Source organism: Mauremys reevesii, linkage group 4 (assembly GCF_016161935.1).
Source record: "Mauremys reevesii isolate NIE-2019 linkage group 4, ASM1616193v1, whole genome shotgun sequence".
Classification (NCBI taxonomy): Eukaryota; Metazoa; Chordata; order Testudines; family Geoemydidae; genus Mauremys; species Mauremys reevesii.
In genome coordinates this window covers 27,725,748-27,740,436 of record NC_052626.1, presented here as the reverse complement: position 1 = coordinate 27,740,436, position 14,689 = coordinate 27,725,748, and positions in this window count along the sequence as shown.

The following is a 14,689-nucleotide window of genomic DNA, read 5'->3' as shown; positions in this document are numbered from 1 at the left end:
GCAGCCGGGAATCCAGAGGGGCTCTGGCCTTGGCAGCAGGCAGCGGCAGGCAGCTGCCTGGCCGGCTGCCTGGGGGGCTCTCTTTAGCGGCAGCAGAGGGCAGCTCCAGCCGGCAATCAGCCTGGCGCAGCATCAGAGGGCTCAGGGCCCCGGCTGCAGGAGGCAAAGGAGCTCTGGGCTCTGGCCGCGAGGCGGGCGGCGGAGGGCTCTGGGCTGCCTGGAGGAGCCAGAGAGCAGCTTTGAGGGGCCGCAGCCGCAGGCGGCAGGCAGCCAGAGGCTCTGAGAGCAGGCACGGCCCGGTCTCTGATCTCTGGGCTGGCTGCTGGGGGCTCTGGGCTGCCTTGCCTGTCCAGAGCGCGCCGGCAGGCCGAAGGGCAGGGGGCTGGGCTTCCCGCCAGCAGCCCAGGGCCTCCAGCATTTCCGGGCGGCGCTGGCGATCGCTGGGGCTGGGCTGCCTTAAGGGCCTGGGCCTGAGAGAGGAATTTAAAGCCCGCCGCCAATCAGAGGAGGGGCGCTGGGCTCAGAGGGCAGCAGGCAGCCCAGCAGCCTTCCCTGGCTCTCTGACTGATCTAAAGCTGGCTGGGGGGGCAGGCAGCGGGGCGGCGGCGGCGCGGCGCGCTAAGCAGGGAGAAAAAAACATTGGTGGGAGCAGCCCCTGCTGCTTGATTATTCATGGGGCTAAAGCCCCAGAGCCCCATATAAGTCGGCGCCTATGAGCCTGGGGTGTGGGAGAGGAATGTGGTTCTCTGTGTGTATGTTTTGGGTGACTTAAATACACTTTTGCTGCTTTTTATTCCTGTTAAGCAATAGGTTTGCCCAACAGAAATATAGGTTATAATTTGACATGCAGCATCTTTACTTGTGATGATTTCAAAAGGAAAGAGCCTAGCTTGACATTACAAGTTCTGCTCACAGGCTGGCAGTTATAAAACTCATCATTTTGACTCAACAGAGCAAGAAACAAATCTGGAACCCCATGTTGCCATTTTTATCAAAATTGTGTATGTGCTATAAAATGGTATCTGTTTAATGACACTTAGACCAATGACTTAAACACTAAAAAAAATCTTAATATTGAATTAATTAATCCGTTTCTCTGGTAAACAAAGACTTTTCTGTATTTGTTGGTCTGAAACTTGCTTGTTCATTTTGTCAGGAAAGAAAACACAACCAATAGCAATCTAGACGCTCCTGCTTTTGCATATCAAATATAATATTTATTTGTGTCAGAAACTGTCACACAGTACAATATTGGTAAAGGGAAATCTAAGTATACAATTATTCCTAGGAAGCAATTTTTTCATATGAGCTGTATAGTTTTTGATGATTAATCAGAACAATGGTTTTAACCTCAAATGAAAACACATCTCTTGAGATAAAGAAACTAGAGCAAAACGTTTATGCTGACAGCTTTGGGAAGTGACTTGGATCACAACTAATAACACAAATCATCACTATGTCCATTCCTCTCCTTCCAAGTCTATAACATTTATTAATGAAGAGATCTGATTTACACAGGAAAACTTACAAAAATATGTCAGTTTCAAGGGAAATGCAGTTAACTTTGGTACAGTATTAAATATAAGGGAAAGGTTTTATTCCCCAGTGATTAAACCAGAAAACAGGTAGCCAGACCTTTGGGGGCCAGATCCTCAATTGGTATAACCTGTCAGTCAATGGAGCTCTGGTATTTTACGCCACCTCCGGATTGGGCCCTGGGATTCTAATTCCAGCTCAGTCACTGATTCTTGGTAAAACCTTGAAGTCATTTAACCTCTCTTGCCTCATTTTAGCCTTCTGTAACACAAGTATAAAAATATATCTCCTGGAGGTATTAGGGGAATTTTATTAACTAGCAATTGTAATACACTTGAGATTCTTAGACCATGAAGGGTATATAAAAATTATTACTCTGCAAAGTGAAAGATTTACCTGCAATATATAGTGATGGCTGACAGACAAATAATGTAGCTAGATTATCATTTTCTTATTAAACATACACATGGCAAAGTAAATTCCACAAGGGTACAGACCAGCCATAAAACATTAATGCAAAGATATTGAATTCAAAGTATTTACAACAGATGGAGCTATATATTTCACTTTGATCAACTCTCACATTGTGTTCAAAGGTAGCATGTATATCGAGGCAGGGGAAAATAATCGGTAGCTAACAGCACTACCCACTCAAAGACTGCATAAAGTCACTAGGAAGGCATTTTAGAAATGATTGTAAGAAACTCTCCTGAAGATTATCTTTGCAAGTAAAAAATTACCTACATACATGTTATTAATATCTAAGGACGGAGGTGTTGGTCAAGTCTGAGACTGTTGCAAATGAATAAGCCATAGGCGCCATCTCCGTGGGTGCTCCGGGGCTGGAGCACCCATGGGGAAAAATTAGTGGGTGCTCTGCACCCACTGGCAGCCAATCTCCTTCCCCGCCCCCGAGCAGCCACTGCCAAACAGCTGTTTGGCAGCTTTAGCATGACCCAGGAGGGTGGTGGGGAGTAGAGCGGGAACACGGTGCACACAGGGGAAGAGGTGGGGCCGGGGTGGGGATTTGGGGAAGGAGTTGGAATAGGGGCAGGGAAGGGGCTGAGTTGGGGTGGGAACTTTGGGGAAGGGGTTGGAATGGGAGTGGGGCCTCATGGAAGGGGTGGAGTGGGGGCAGGGTGGAGGCAGAGGTGGGGTCAAGCACCCAGGGGACAGAGGGAAAGTTGGCACCTATGGTACAAGCAATTACATGTGGCATTACTTTCAGCTCCTAGTAGTCCAACTCCATCCACTCATACATTCCCAGAGTTCAAATCCTGCATTCCATACACACACGACTCCTACGGCCTGTAGAACTTTGGCCCTACACGTTTGGGCCTCAATTCTGCAGTTAGATTCACCTAATATCAGGATCTCACCAAGCCTGCTAAGTACTTAGGCAGTATCCTTAGCCACTGCACCACAACAGTGCACTGAAATGCTACCCCAACCAACAGCTTTAGTGCTAAAGGCCTACAGACCCACAGCAGCCACACCCCAGGTTCCTCATTGGATGGACCAGCAGCACTCTCATTAGATACCGGGGCTATTTAAAGACCCCAACAGGAAGAGGATGGAAGCTGAGTAATAGACCATTGCCTGTTGGCTGCTGTCTAGATCGCCTTGCCTGACCCTGCCTTGCCCAACCTCACCTCCCCAATCAACTGATCTAGCCCCTTGGGTTGGATCTTCCGGCTACAGACTGTGAGAATGCCAACCATTGCCCCAGACTGCCTCTGATACTGATTGACCTCCTGGCAACCTGACCACCCATGCCCACTTGACTGCTGCTTTGGACTGCCCCAGTCCACCTTGGCCACCAGGCATTATACCTGAACAGTCTCAATTGCAGGATCAGGGCCACATATTGCAACAAATGTTGCAAATGTTTTTGTTTTGTTCCTAACTCTATCCTCATGCACTGTACCATTAAAAACCACAAGCTGAGTTCCATTGTTCTAAGCATTTATTATATCTAGGGACCAGGATCCTGCACTGCTGAAGCCAGTGGAAGTTTTGCATTTACACCACTGGAAGCAGGATTGGGCCAGTATTAGTGACAGATCCTTAGAGGTACTTACTACCTGCAGGATTTATGTGGGAAAGGATGGTCCAATGGTTAAGTACTTCCCTACCTCAGTGGGGTACTATGGAGGATAACTACATTAAACAGTGTGAGGTGTGTGGATTCTACACTAAGGGTGGGCATCTAAAGTACCCAAGATAGATAGCCCATTAAACTTTCTGCTCTGATTCAGGCTATCACACATTTATTGAAAGATAACCCACAGTTCTCTCTTCCTTACCACCTTCCTTTGTTTATGTGCATGTCTAAGTTTGTCCATTTTAGATCATAAGCTCTTGGGGACAGAGATCCAGGCCCTGGTTCTCTGTGTCTCATTGTGCTTCTGCTACTTCCCCATCGCTGATGTTCTGCGAGAGAAGTGACTGGGGAACACTGTAAAATGGATCCAGGCATCAGCTATTCACCTATTGAACCACCAGTTCAAATGCTCAAAATCATAAATGAAAAGGAGCTCAGTAAGTCTTATTCTAAAGCTGACATTTATCCACCTCTGGAAATGCATGATTCAGCAAAATTATTTTTGGAAGCTTACATAAGGCTTGACCCCTACCTGATTCTACATGCTGGTAAACCTTCACCTTCCTAAAGTCAACATCTACTCCCTTTTAAAAAGTGACTGGGAGAGAAAATTAGGCTCCTGTTTTCTAACAATCACTGTCTGTAAGTTTTCTGCTTGTCAACCTGTTTCTTAAAATTTCTTTATAACAAGCAAATACATGAAAATAACATTATTGGAAACAGAATGGTTTCTCCTGAAGAAGTAAGTGTAGAAAAGGACTTTCTCAGCATGGGAAAATATGCAGACAACAGATACGTACAGAAATTCTGTCAGTTTATTTCAAAATTGGAGGTTTTATAAAATAAATTTTTAAGCTATTCACTCTTGCATCCTAGTGTGATTACAGAGCAACAGTTTCCAAAAGTAACCTCTTTTTGCTATTTGTATAAACTATTCACAAAACATTTTATTTCTCTTAATTTTTCCTTCACAAAAATCAGCATTGAACAATAATTGCAAATATTCAGGGTGGACCCACTGACAGGGTGACCAGAGAGCAAGTGTGAAAAATCGAGACAGAGGGTGGGGAGTAATGGGAGCCTATATAAGAAAAAGACCCCAAAAATCGAGACTGTCCCTAAAAAATTGGGACATCTGGTCACCCTAACCACTGACCAAGAAAATATTCAGAAGTATTTACAGATAAACTTCACTGTCTTTTAAATACATACTTCCTTCTTAATACCAGTTAGAGTTTCAAATTCTCCTCGCTATTCAATAAAATGCAAGTGCATGTGTGTCTATAGAACAAATAGGGCCAAGTTCTGCCCTCAGTTATCTCCTTTGGAACAAGTCAATGAGGGTCTAACAATCAGATCAGTGGGGTTGCATTAATGTAACCAAATTAAATAATTTGGCACACTGATGCTGCTCCATAGAGCAGCGAATAAGCTTTTTATTAGGGGATATAGTTAAGACTTCCCCACAAGTACAAACTGGATAATTTATTTATGAGAATCTCCAGCAAAGTATGATCAGGACCATATATTTGAACAACTCGCACAGAGTTGGTTTGATGTTGAGGCAGCAAACACTCATTTAAATAACCAGCATCCTTGACAATTAGTCAAAGAGAGGGAATGCTAATTAAAAACAAATGTACATTCATTTAAGTTTCCTGATGGATGTTTACTCCTGGCACAAAAGTCCCTCTAACTCCTTCAGTAACCTAGCACTTTACATATTAAAATTTAAACTGGAAAACAGTAACAAAAGTACAGTAGGTTACGTAAGTTCATCTGCATTTTACAGGTAAGAGTAACTTAGCTGAAAGTGTTAGCAAACCTGAAGCATCAGTTAAGTTCTGGCCCGTTAAGTCAATTATAATGAGATCACAAATGAAAGAAGATGGTATGATCCTTATAATTAAAAACAGAAAAGTTTGACTAAACAAAAGTAATACATTATTCCATGTTTCAAAAAAAAAGTGAAGAGACTGGGTCACTGATTTGTAAGGATGGGCAGCATTTAGTCATCGAGATGAGATTCCCCACCCTTAATCTTTTGAGGGTACTTAACCAGACATTATTAATATTTACTTGTTACCATAGCACCAAGGAGCCCCAGTCATGGACCAAGACCTCATTGTGCTAGGCCCTGTACAAACAGAAAACAATTTACAAGAAGAATTTACAAGTCCCACTGAAACTAATGAGGCTACTAGTGGAGTAAGGTACCACAGAACATGAGCAAGGTTATTGGAATCTGGTACTTGTTGAATGGGCATGTTTTTGTATTCTTGTGAGGTGAAATTGTTTCCCATTCCCCAGCAGTAAAACCACAAATCAGGCTGCTAGTGCCATTTTATTTCCTTCTCATATAGAAGTTAAAAATATAATAACCACTACTAAAGGGGTGATTTCATGTCCCTTAAGCAGAGATAGCTATTGCTAATGTAAGCCTAGTGTTTCTCTCAGAGTGTGAAAATAAGGTATAATTCTCTTTTATTTTATTTTTTTACCAGCAATAACCATTGTCTGGAAAGGGGGCAGCAGAAATTCTACTGAAGAGGAAGGACACTTTTTCTGAGAAAGACTTCGGAGTGAAAGAGCAATGCTTTGATGGTCACTCAAGAAATGAACATGGCTTTAGCCCTTGAGAATAAAGGGCTCATCCAAGGTTCCTAAAAATAAGAAGCATGATTCCATTTCCCTCCCATGCCTAATTGTCGTATTCTGTTTAAATAAATGATATAAATGGATTAAGCATTCTGATTATACTTTCCCACATAAATTAATACCTAAAGATCCATCCCTTCATTGTACAGCTTTGGCAGTTTTGCGCTGTTCCAAAAAAAAATAAATAGTGCAACTTGTATACTTATTGAAGAGAGGATTATAACAATTACAAATTAGATGTCATTGAAGTAGCATTATCACTGACACCCAGTATTGCTTCTTGAAAAAAAACAAAAACTTTTTTACTGCAGTGTTAAGGTTGCAAAGTAAATAAATAACAACACTAGGAAACTGAAAATGTAAGGTTCCTACAGCTCCTACAGCAATGCTGACCTGTCCCCATGTATGCAATAAAATATGTATGCAATAAAATACTACACATGGGCAGATTGCGGCCCAGCTTGCATGGCAGTGCAGGGACATAATGGGGGTACCGTGCAAGATATTGTAGATCAGGATACTTCCTCCACCCTGCACAGATGGAGACTTAGATTGTCAGATCTTATGGGCAAGGACTGTCTTTTAGTTCTGTGTTTGTATAGTGCATATCTCAATTGTGTCTTGGTCCCAGCCTAGGGCTTCTAGGCACTATGATAAAACAAATAAAGAATAATGAGGAAGTGGAATGGGGCAGGTGGAACTACAGCTCTGCTCCCCAATGCACCAGGTGGCACAGCTATGCCAGGTGTGGATCCAGTACAGTTAACTCCCTCCTTGGAGAAGGGGAAACCAGGAGGGAGAGTGACACTCTCTAAATCACAATCTCCCCCCAGAGCTGCTCCAAAGGTCACGTGCCCATGTGCTGCCCCTCACTCAGGTCTGGTCTACACTTAAATATTAGAACCTAGTCGCTATGTCACTCAGAGCTGTGAAAAATTTCATGCCCTGAGCACCATAATTAGGTTGACCTAATCCCCAGGGCAGACACAGTTAGGTCAACGGAATTTTTCTATCACCTCTCAGAGAGGTGGACTAACTACATGGATGGAAAAACCCCTTCTGATGACGTAGGAAGCAACTACATTACTGGGCCTCAAAGGTGTAGCTGCAGCCCTGCGACTGTGCCATGCTAGTGGTTGTAGTATAGATATAGCCTCTGTCCAAATACCTATCTCACAATCTAGCCCTTAAGAAAATGAGGAACAGAAAGTGAGCAACATAACATCAGTACTGTAGGAACCTTCACTCCTGCATTTTGTGGGCTTTTAGAAACCCCATATTAACTGTGCAATCTTAATATTGCATTTGTACATTTTTGCATTTAATTTCCCTGTTTTTCTTCTCTTGTGGGCGGGGGGAAGAGGGGTTAAAAAGTCTCCATTAACTTGCTTGAAAGACTAAGGTTCTGATCCTGTAACTCTTATTCATGCAAATAAATCATCTTGTTCACATCGGGAGACTCAATGAAGTGAATGGGACTATTAAGTGAATAAGGACCTAGGTGAGCTGGCTCTTAAAGTGGCAGGTGCTCTTAGTCTGCCTTAAGTGTACGTGCTTAAGTTGATTTAAAGCTACCATAAGGATCTGATCTTGCAAGTTACTGAGTGCCAATACGTCCTATTGACTTCAATGGAAGTTGAGGACACTTAGATCTCATACGACACACTCAATGCCTTGGCAGGATTTAGCCCTAAATCCTTAAAGCTGGCACAGATTAACTGACTATTAGATTACATTGCTAAGTGCTCACTTATGAAAGACCCCATTTCTTTAAGGTCCTGGTCCTACAATTGGATCAGTGCAGGTGAACGCCTGTGCCTGCATGAAGTCCCACTGAAATCAATGGGGCACTGTACACTTGTTACATCTGTATAAAAACAGAATAAATTCATTGACATCAACAGAGTTATTCTGGACTTACATTTCTTTAGATGAGAGCAGTGTTTTGAGCAATGCATGGAAAATTTCAGCCCCTAAAAAGAGTTTTTTAAAAAGCTAAGGATGCAGTGAGGAAAAATGGGTCATCACTTAACCTATTTTGCAAACTTAATTACAAGTTTCACCACAAAACAAAAGCTGTAAAGCATCTATTTTAAAGGTTGTATTGCATACAATTTTATATGATCATTCACCATATTTTTCAAGACTATGATTCATTGACTCACCTGACTCATATTTGCAGTTATTTTGTCATGTCTGCAAATTATCATGAAATTGCATTACTTATTTGATATTAGTTTTCTCATGATTAACAATGATTAATAAGTATAACATTCATACAATTATACATATTCTTAAAATGTTTTTACAGCTTTCAAATATAGATAAATCATTGTGATACAAAATAGTATTTCATCTTTAAAACAGTTTTTTTTAGCTTTTCTGAATTTTAAGCTTTCAATACGATTCTATAGACACTTCAATTACACTGTAGAAATTCCACTAAAATAAGTTTTAGAGCTCAATCCATCAAAAATATTGATGGTATTTAAAATGGGACTGTATTTTTTAAGGCTACACAAATGAAACTTGTATGGGTCACACCCGCTGACCCATTATCATTTATTTGGCAAGGGCTGCATTAATTTTCAGTTTGATTATATCCTTGCCTAATTTTGCAGCTGAAAACGGAGTAAGAATCTGCCAGATCATTTATATGAAATTTCCTCCTGAAACATCAGACCCTTTTTGGCATAGGCCCAGATTATTAAAGGTAATTAGGCATTGCTGCACTCAGCGTCACAATACCTAATTGATTTAGGAGCCTACATATCATTTGCAAAAGGGATTTAGGCACCTATGAGTCAAAACCTGAGGCCCCAATTCAGGAACACATCCCTATTCAGGAAGGGCACCTAAGTAGGTACATGCCTAGGTTTAAGTGTATGCTTAAGTGCTTCCCTGAATCAGGGCTTAATTAAGTGCCTAAATATGGATTTGTGTGTTTAACTTTAGACACTCAGATTAACAACATTGGCCTCAGTGATTAGAGCAATGTTACACAGCTAGGAACAGAATTGAAGAATCCCAGTCCTCTGCTCTAATCACCCACTTTTAATTTCTCCTCATTTCTGTCAAGCTACATTCTTATTGCTGCTGACATTGCCCATCAGCTCTTAAAACATCACATACCCCTGGCTAGTCCTGCATTCTTTAGGCAAAACTCTCATGAACTTAAATGGGAGTTTTTCCGAAGTAAAGACTTCAGGATCAGGCTCCCAGGCTGCAACATACCAATAGTGTACACAAAGTCTGATTACAGGTTAAATGCCGTGGCACATTTTAAGTACGCTGCATATGGAATTAAGGGCTTGATCCTGCATTATTGAAAGGAATGGGGGTTTTTTCATGGACTTGAATAGGAGCAGGATTGAGCCCTAAATGCATATCATTGTAGTTAATGGGACTTGAGTGCTTAAATGGGTGCCATTTGTGTCCAGTGCTAAGTATTCCAATAGACCGAGGGTTCATTAAGGTGGGTGAGGTCATATCTTTTATTGGACCAACTTCTGTTGGTGAGATAGATAAGATTTCGAGCTACACAGAGCTCTTCTTCAGGTCGGGGAAAGGTACTAAGGGCAGGTCTACACTAAGGGCGGGGGTCGAACTAGGGTACGCAAGTTCAGCTACGTGAATAGCGTAGCTGAATTCGAAGTACCCTAGTTCGAACTACTCACCCGTCCAGATGCCGCGGAATCGAAGTCCGCGGCTCCAAGGTCGACTCTGCCACCGCCTTTTGCAGTGGTGGAGTACCGGAGTCGACCGCGGCGCTTCCGGAGTTCGAACTATCGCATCCAGATTAGACGCGATAGTTCGAACTCTGAGAAGTCAAACTCACCGCGTCGACCCGGCTGGTAAGTGTAGACTAGCCCTAAGTGTGTCACAGCTAAATACAAGATTGAACAGATAGTTTAGCATAATTAGTTAGCATATATTCAAGCTGAATTGTCCTGTTAACACCTCTGTAGTTTTAGAACAAAAAGGGGGGTTAGTGGGTTACAGATTGTTATATATAATAAGCCATAAATCCAGTGTCCCTATTAAGACCATGATTTTTATTGTCTAGCAAAGTTATGAGTTTAAGCTCCCAGGCTCATCTTTCGAAAGTGTTGTGCAGATTTCCTTTGAGGATGAGGACTGATCGGTCAGATAAGCAGTTCCTTAAGGAGTTTATCAGAAGTTAATCACACCAGTAAGAATCACCCTTTGTTCTTTACCCTCAGTCCCCTTATTTAGCAGCTGAATAACAGAGGCAAGATCAATTTTGTAGCAGTGAAAACAGCTCAATACATCATGGGTCCATCTAGAACTGTATTCATCCTTTTAACACAAAGGGACATAACCAGGGGTGGTTCTAGCCATTTTGCCGCCCCAAACACGGCGGCACACCGTGGGGGGCGCTCTGCCGGTTGCCGGTCCCGCGGCTCCGGTGGACCTCCCGCAGACGTGCCTGCGGATGCTCCACCGAAGCCGCGGGACCAGCGTGCCTGCGGGAAGTCCACCGGAGCCGCCTGCCGCCCTCTCGGTGACCGGCAGAGCGCCCCCCGTGGCATGCCGTCCCAAGCACGCACTTGGTATGCTGGGGCCTGGAGCCGCCCCTGGACATAACCCCACCCCCGCCTCTGTTCATGAGATAGATTTGATAGCATTATGTTTAATCTGAATGATCTGTTATTAACTGCATGATGTTTAAGACAACAGCTGCAGACTATATGACGTTTAATCTGCATGATCTGTTGCTTGAGTAGATATTAAATCAGCGGGATGGAATGGAAAATAATATAGCTGTCTTTGTGGCCATGTATTTCCTGGCAAGGAGATCTTTTTGGAAGGCTCTCACAGACACTATTGGCATCAAGCTGTGTTATATAGTTTCTGAGTTATCATGATGATCTTTATGGTTGACTTTGTTTATTTCCTTGAGAAATCCAATGAGCTCCTTTAGGTGAAATCAGTTTTTTGAGGAGAGATGTTTGCTTTCTTTGTTATAACAATGCCAGCTTTCTGAATATTTGGGAAACAGGAGATTATATCCAAGTTCCAAATGATTTCTCTTGAAGCTCAAGAGTCTTGCAAGAACCAGAAGGAGCATGATAAAATAATCTATTCAAGAATTTGTCATGAACAGAAGGAGTCTCCCTGTAGCGTTAACCAAATGTTACAGAGAAGTGAAGTCTTTTGCCCTAAATTACTGTATAGTGTTACTATGTGTGTTAAACAGCTGCCATGCTCTACCTCAGGGTTGGCTGCACTTCAGAAGTGGGTGCAGTGATTCTCGTATTATGTTTTGCAAAGGGATCCTCTGGGAGAAAAGGCACTATTTCAGCACAAGATATTTATCTAAATATGAAGATTCCAGAATTGTCATTGTGTGTGTCACTGAAACCTAAAATGTTTGAGTCAGTGCGAAGTGATGGAAACAGCTGCAAGCATGGCTATGAGTTTTTCTTGTTCAGACTATCACCAGGTTCAACCATCACTGGAATTTGTGGCCTCTTATTGTCTATTTTTTTGAGTTTTCAGCCATTTTGACTTCACAAATTACATTCGTGCAGTGTACAGCTACCGTAAGGCATGTACAGTAACTCCTCGCTTAACATAGTTATGTTCCTGAAAAATGCGACTTTAAGCAAAACGATGTTAAGCCAATCCAATTTCCCCATAAGAATTAATGTAAATAGGGGGGTTAGGTTTCAGGGAAATTTTTATTTCAGTACAAGTTAATACAGTACACAGCAATGATGATTGTGAAGCTTGGTTGAGGTGGTGAAGTCAGAGGGTGGAAGAGGGTGGAATATTTCCCAGGATATGCCTTACTGCTAAATGATGAACTAACACTCGGCTGAGCCCTCAAGGATTAACATGTTGTTAATGTAGCCTCACACTCTACAAGACAGCACAAATGGAGGGGAGGGGAGACAGCATGGCAGACAGAGACACACACCCTTTGCGCATTGTCCCTTTAAATATGCTGATCCCACTCTACGTACATTGCCTTTTTAAGTAGATCAGCAAGTTGAGACAGCAGCTACTGCCAGCAAGCTCCCTCCATCCTGAGCGCTGTCGTGCCCCCACTCCACTCTATGGAGATGGGGTAAGTGGGGGGCAGGAGCAGGGGGAGAGGAACACCCTGACACTAGCCTCCCTCTCCGCCCCACCTCCCCGCACAGTAAGCAGGAGGCTCCCAGGAGCAGCTCCAAGGCAGAGGGCAGGAGCAGCACAAGGCAGTGAGGGGAGGGACAGCTGAACTGCCGGCAATTGATAGCCTGCTTGGCAGCTGACGCACCGGGAACTTAGGGGAGCGGGGAGCTGATGGGGGGCTGCCGGTCCAACCTGGTTCCAAGCCCCCCCACCAGCTCCAACGGGCTGCTCTTTCTGCACGCAATGGACAAAGCAGGTGGCTGCCAAACGACGTAATAAGGGAGCATTGCGCAACTTTAAATTAGCATGTTCTCTAATTGATCAGCAACATAACAATGAAACAACATTAACTGGGACAACATTAAGTGTGAGGTGTTACTGTATCTGTGCCATGCCAAGAGTCCTAGTCCATTGTGATATCAGAGGTAACTCAACCAATCACTGCCCTTACACTACAGCTAAGTTGCATCCAACTATTTGATTGGTTGTATAGGGAGACTGCACAGATGATGGATTAGTTAGCCCACTTGCCATAACCATGCAACAGCACAGGCTTTTGGCCACTAGTTATTAAATAACCCATCAGACTTCAGTGATAGCTGCATGAAGTAAATGCCACAATACAAAAATCACTTATCGTCCAATTGTCTGATCAACAAAAAGTGCACTCAGCTCAGTGTCTGGTTTGTGGTACTTTTTTTCCTTTTTAACAAAGGCAGTGAGACTTTATCCAGGATCACCCAGAGTTCCTCCAGAGAAGTGCCAGTTATGCGGAGACTTTTCTCAATTCTGTCATCTCTCTTCTAGAGATAGGCCTGAACCAAAACCTGGGGCCTACTTCCCCTCGAACTTTGGGTGAAGAACAGATTTGAATCTGCTTCTCAAATCTATGGCTTGGACCCATCTCTACTCTCGTCTGATGTTGGCAAAGGACTAGAAGATCCTTATAATGGACAGATGGAAAGAGCCTAAGGGTGAAATCCTGGTTTCATTGATATCAGTGGCAATATTCTTATTGACTTAAAATGGGCCAGGATTTCACCCCAAATGTTTAAACTATCATCCTACGCAGCATTCTCCTCTAATCCTAATTGCACCTCCAAGATGAGGTGTTACTGAAAGGTAATAACAAGCTAATATCAAGAATTTTTACAATAATTTAGTGCAGTGTTCAAGGAAGGAAATACTCAGCAGACAGCAAGCCTTTAACAACTTTGAAGCATGTGCAAATGAAGTGCTTAACATCCAAGTACACCTCTACCCCAATATAACGCTGTCCTCAGGAGCCAAACAATGTTACTGTGTTATAGGTGAAACCGCGTTATATCCAAATTCATGTTATATCGAATCACGTTATATCGGGGTAGAGGTGTACATATATATGTCCTGTCTTGAAAGAGCTTTTATTTAAAATGAGCACTAAAAATAGTGTACTGAAAGGGAATCTTAAACATACAGCCTCTTATTATAAATATCTTTTATTCTAACAAAGTTGAGTGCAAGCCCACGAAACACCTCTTTTTTTTATAAGGCGCTTTGTGGTCTGATGTATGGATGTTTAAATAGAACCAGCAACATTACATGTCCTCATGAGGGCATTGTGAAGTCAAAATGTGCCTGTGGTGGCAGATGACTATACCAGAAACACCATGAGTAGAAGTTATTGCTATTGCCAAGCAGGCAACTCCAAGCTTATACCTGATTCCCATTCTGGCTAAAAGCTCAGTACAAGCTATAAAGAAATCACTAACGTCTTCACACTTTTACTGTCCCATTTCTATGCTGTTTTTGATCAAAAGAATCAGACCAAATGCAAGCCAGGACCTTTGCTATTTGTCTGGCGATAGAAGTCCCTTCATATGTACTCGAGATTTTCAGAGAGAAGAAATATAGGCTGCTGACATTTTTCTGGATCTATTTCTCCAGTAGTCATTTCTTCCCCTATTGATCTCAGTGCTTATAATCCTCTTGTGTTGCACCTCCACCTCAGAAGGTGATAAGCTGGGTTTTTTATGATTTTTTGGTGTCTTCAAAGGCAGAGTCTTCATATGATCTGATAAGTGCAATTCACTGATGCACCTGATCCAGAGGCTGAATGGTAAAGGACAAGAAGTAGATAACACAGCAGAAGAGGCAAGAGATCCAAATTGATGTTTTCCTTCTGTAAAAATCTGCTTTGGAGTGAATGATTAATCATTTATTTTAGAGAGATGTGCCTTGAAAGATATTTTAGATGGTGGCCTCTTTGTC